This window comes from Bidens hawaiensis, unplaced genomic scaffold (genome assembly GCF_021521415.1).
Source record: "Bidens hawaiensis isolate Kalapana, Puna unplaced genomic scaffold, B.hawaiensis_p1.1 tig00002525_1, whole genome shotgun sequence".
Classification (NCBI taxonomy): Eukaryota; Viridiplantae; Streptophyta; class Magnoliopsida; order Asterales; family Asteraceae; genus Bidens; species Bidens hawaiensis.
This window is the reverse complement of record NW_027491138.1, coordinates 1,270,358-1,276,357: the sequence shown is the minus strand read 5'-3', so window position 1 is coordinate 1,276,357 and position 6,000 is coordinate 1,270,358.

Sequence of the window (6,000 nt, the reverse complement as noted above, 5' to 3'; positions counted from 1 at the left end):
TTTGTCAAATGGTCGTTTTATAATGTCTCGCTTCCTATGAGGGCTACGAACCCGATATAAATGCAACCTTTAAGGGATTATAAACAACGGGATCCAAGTTAATCTTGTAATCCATAAAACACAATGAAAATCTACTTTAAGGTAAGGATACCTTGGGGTAACTACCAAAGGTAAACAAGGGGTGTATATTATATATATGTTGCACAACCATAAACAAGTATTAATAAGGCTACATAAACTAATTAAGATTAAAGACCAAAATCCTTCAAGAACACTTAAGAAGATAACCTTGAATCTTTGATGTTTGAGAGAGTTTTTTTTTTTTTTTTGAGTTGTAGCAAGGGAAAATGAAGAGGAAAGGTGGTGTATATATAGGGTAATGTTGGTGGTCAAATATGGGTGTGAGACACAAGAGTTTTCATGCAAAATGGATCAAGACAAAAACACAAAACAACAAAAAATAAATAAATAAATAAATAAATAAAAATAAAAATAGGATGTTTTCAAGACCCAACAAGTGTGAAACAATATTGTAACATAAATCCATCATTTTGATTATAACATAAGCTTCGGTTTACAAATCGGGTCGGTTTACATAATAAACAAATACAAAAACAAATACAAACAAGACCCGAAATTGATGAATGTCACAAGAACATTACCATGGAAAACTCCTTCCTTATAAAATGCTTTTATTTCTTTCCCACTTTCCATGTGGGATGGAGTTTCCTTACTTATTTCCTTAGCATAATATGCTTTCTTTTCTTTATCATACTTTTCCCATTATCTTTCTCATGAATAATTAGTCTTTTAACTTTATAAACTTGTCAAATTTGTACCAAAATTTTGTGGGTATTACATTTAACTTTATAAACTTGTCAAATTTGTAGCAAAATTTTGTGGGTGTTACATAAAAAGTATTATTTAATTAGACATGAGAAAAAATATATTGTTTTTTTAGTTTAATTATAAAGATAGGGATAGAGATACAGATAGAAATGCTCTAATGTTTTAATTCTTCTAAAGTGTGATATATGTGGTGTAATTAATCTTCTAAAAGTTACAAAAGGTAAATAATTTTGACACGTGACGTCACGTCAGTAGATGTGTGATTTTTCATTGTAGGGTTGTAGTGGTTTGTAGCCGTATCACATCGCCACATCAGCTTTTTTCTATTTTGTTTTTATAATAAAATAAAATAAATTAATTAATAAATTAAAATTAAAAAAGAAATACTGAAATAAAATAACTACATAACAAAAAATAAACCATAAAACTAAAAACTATTTTTATAGGTTGTAAACTTCACGTAGTTTTTGTACTCGTCGTTCTTCCAATAATGTGGTATCTTCGGTAAGCCCCTTTGAGATAAGGTAATCGAGGTCTCGTCCAATTTTCCGCAACACATATACACCGGCAAACCAATTGTTGGCGTCGGTGTGTAACACCGTGAAAACACCCCATCTAATTTTGGCTAAAAGTGCAAATTTTAGAAGTTCAGGGACTAAAAATGCCAAATCTGGAAGTAGGAGGACTGAAAATGAAAAACTTGAGTTTTGAGACCCATCGCGCTACGCGATGGTCTCCTGTTAAACCTCGTCGCGCTACGCGATAGAGCATCACACAATTCAAGAAAAAGGGGGGCGCCGCGCTACGCGACGGCCAACCTAACTGGTCCATCGCGCTACGCGATGACCAAGTTAAGTAACCCGGGACACGTGGCCAACCACATGTCAACACGTGGCAGCCTCTGGTAAATTGCGGCGTCGAGCTACGCGACGGTCCCTGGGAAAGGGTGATCGCGCTACGCGACGACCTGGAAACTCAAGTATAAAAGGGGCAGCTACGGGTTCAGCCCATTCCATCACCATTTCACACTCATTTCACACACATAACCTAGGAAATCATGTCAAGGTTTTTCCTGGGTTCCGAGGGCTGTTCTCGCGAGGAAAAGGGGTGTCGTTACGCTGTTTAACGAGTTGCTGATCTCGTAATCTAAACACGAGCTGAACAGCTGCTGATTCTCTTAGTTCTTGATTCCGTCTAGCCGACTAAGGTAGGATTATGGATAAGTTACTTCGTTATATAGTTACTAGAACCTATTTAAGGGTATAGTCGTTAAACTATAAACGTTTTCCAATTAATGTTTATCAAAGTAAAGATGTTACTTCCACGTAAAGTAATGTTATCAAAACTATTATTTTGACGGGCACGTAGTAACTAGAAGGGGGATATCATTAGTAGACTCTTCTTGCCTAAGGAAAGCAATTCATATACATCCCAATCAACCACGGGACCCGTTTGCTTACCTGGAGAAGTTTGCCAACGTGATATCCTTTATTAGGCCAAAGCGTGCTATTCCAAACGTCATATGTAAATCCAAAAGTATTTTCATAAAACGAATATAACTATACTAAGGATTAGGTCAGACCTAAGAGTCTGCTGATCAGACCTCGAGTCTGCTGAAACTGAATCAAACTTCAAGTCTGCTAATCAGACATTAAGTCTGCTGAAACTGAAACAGACTTAAATTCTGCTGAATAATACCAACTAGGTACTTATGCAAACCTATTATGATATATAGGTTAATAGCATACTGAAGCCAAGGAGGTTGATATTTTCAACTGATAATATAAGGTGAACACGTTAACCTTTTTCTGTCTGAACTGATTTTACTCTTGTAATAGACTGGTTGTTTATTACAAAGAGTCTGATAAATGTTGCATGAGATATAATCTCTAAAATCGTTATAATACAAAATAGATAATAAAAAGCAACTCAGACCAAATACACATGTGTCTGGATCCAAACATAACTGATAATTGGCATACAAAACCAAGTCAGTCATAACCAGTTCTCCATAAGGGTTACATAGCTTAGGGGAAAGTTGTCTCCGAACAGGGACTATGTACTCGGGGAACCTTTGAATTGTGTGTATAGGACAGTGGTACAAATCCCGGGAATGGACAGGCATTCCTGCTGAGTTTGTGAAACAGAAAACTATGTTTGTATTTAACGACTGTTATAAATGTTTTATCGAGTCAACGTTTCACCAGCATATAGCTGACGTATTTTTCCCACCCTTGCAGGTAATTAGATGACAATAGATGGTATACAAGGATTGGAGTCATAGAAGATCGCTCGAGATGGCTCGTTTTTGAATATTATAAATCATTGTATTATTAATATCACTGTTTTGTAAAACTGAAACTCGGGTGTTTAATTCCCGAGTAATTTTGATAATGTAAATTAATATTTTAATATTTAAAGACTTCCGCTAAAATGAACCCGCTACTCTGATATATTTACAAAACAAGTACCAACTGTTGGTCATACCTCTAGGCCCTAGACCGGGGTGTGACACGATGTTAGCACGGAGGGTACCGAAACGTTCTAAGTTTTGTGTTTCGAAACGACCGAGCATATCGTTTAGTCGGTCCAATTCTTCGTGCGTCCCCTCATCGGCTCGTGTCGACGATGAACCTTCCACATTTTTTCCCTTGTTTTTTCTTCCTCTCCCGGGGGTCAAGACAACTTTTGTACATCGTCGTCCTCTAAATTAACCGCGTCTTCGTCAACGAGGTGGGAATTATGAGCATCGGAGGGTGTTGCAGGTTTGCTCGGAGTTGTTGAAGACGAGGTCTTCGACCGTTTTGGAGCTCGGGATGATACGCCGGATCTTCGAGCTACAGGTTCGGTGGGTTCCCCTTTCCGTTCCGGACAAACCCGAAGTCTCTTCTAAGAACTTAAATACTTAAATGTCTTCCCTTGTCACCCTTCCCGTTGCCCTTGAGTTTGATTGTCGGCTAAAGCTCAAGTTCGGATGTTGGCGTCGTTTTTTCCGCTACTCCAACTGGTTTACTTCACTCGGTTGTATATCTCACTATATTTTTTGCAATCGGTGTTTATGACCTTCCAATGGGCTTGAACCCCTTCTTTACCTTGGTAATCATCCGGTTTGCCTGAGATCTGGACCCAAGTTTCAAATACTTTCATCCAAAATATTCCGGCAGATTGAAAGTTTGTTACAATTAAAATTATTTTTACAATTAACTTTAATTTTGAATAAATACTAAATAAAATTAAATAAATACTTAATATTAATAACTTGCAAGCTTTGGGATCATCCGAAATGGCGATCCAAGCTCGTGTGAGATGTAGTTCCTCCGCCGCTGTCCACAGTACGCACTCACGTGGCGCCGCCGGCTCCCTTGGTTCCTACTTTTTGTGTTTGCGTCCCCCCCTTTCGGGTTGAACCGGAGGTCTGCGCCGATTGAGTCTCCGGCTCCGATCGGCTAGAACCTAACACCGGCATAGGGTTTCGGGGGTTGAGTAAGTTCACGTACATGCTTAAGTTCGGGTCAGGAAAAGGAAATAGATAGTTTAGGTTTAGTTGGTTTTGGGTGTTTGGGGAGTTGGTTTGTTGGTTTTGCGGAGTATGGTGTTGCTCGAAACCGAGCCATAGATAGTTTAGGTTCGGTTGGTTTCGGGTGTTCGAAGAGTTGGTTTGTTGGTTTTGCGGAGTATGGTATCACCCGAAACCAAGCCATGGATAGTTCTCGCTGTTTTTAGTATTCATTTTCGTAGGTATTTTTGTTTGAAAAATTGGAAATGAAATATGTATTTTTTGAAGAAGAAGATGGTGTGTGTGTGTATAGTTTTGGATTTTTTTTTTTTTTTTTTTTTTTTGGTTTTGACCATTTACCAACGGTCATTTTATTTTTTGTTATTATTTTCCATCATATCCACCGGTGACAAATCTATGTCGCCTCCCTTCCCTCCATCGCCCCATATATCGCCGGGGAGAGAGGAGGCGGTTCCGTAACCCAAATTCTCCCAAAAAACTCATTATTCGTCACCCACTACACTCACCCTAAGATCATTACCAATAGATCTAGATAGTGTTTTCATGGTTGTTTTGAGTGCCTACATGACACTAGCCCCACAAAGACACTATCTTTCTCCACTCTTCTCTTTATCCTCTCTCCTCTCCTCACCTTCACAAGTCAAACACATTCTTCATCTACTCTTCTTAATACTACTCCCATTGGGAGTATTTCAGTAGGTCGGTTGGCATTTTTATAGTTAAAAAAAACTGAAAAACCAATAAAAGATGGCAACTTGTTCGCCGGACCGATGGTTCTGGGATAAAGCAAACACAATCCCTTTTCTTTTCTTTTATTTTAATTCTTTTGGACTTTTTCACTTGTAACTAACTGTATGTATGTATTTTACTATTTTATATAAAACTTTGTTATCTAGAAACCAAAATTCATAAACTAAAAATTATATATGATTTAAAAATATAAAAGAACCACCAAAGTTTATAATTTTTTTTCTCAATTTATATAGAATAATATTGGCATATTTTCATACTGCTTTTATCACTTCTGATTCTCTATTCTAAAAAGTTATTTTTAAGTTTTAGATTATTATTAACATAATAAAAAGTAATTAAAATATATATTTATTCAATAAAAAATGGATTGGTTAGGTTGTGAATAAGAGTAAAAATTTAAGTTTGATTAGGTTATGTAGGTAAAAAAAAGAGAAATTAATATTTTAATAATAAGTTGTGTGTGGTTTGTAAATAGAAATAGCCTAAAGAATTTCTTAACACTATCTCTCCTCCGTATAAATTATCTTTCCTCTACGTTATCTTTTTTTTCCTAAAAGAAACATCTCAAAAATTCACTATTGTGAATGATTTATGCAGAGGAACAAAATTTCAATCATTTTCATTTACATTTATAATTAATAAGGCATTCAGACTACCAGGCTAAAAATGAGACACGACACCACATCGGGCCCACAATATCATACTTTTGTGTATAAAAGAATCCAAACCTTTCCCATTACAGAACACATCCTGGATTCTCATCCTTAAACCCTTCACACCTCAAAACCCCAAAAAAATGGCAACAATCATCATCTTCAACATACGCGTTACACTCCTCCTAACTCTTCGCATCAAGAGTGAATTGCTCACTCTCCTAAAAT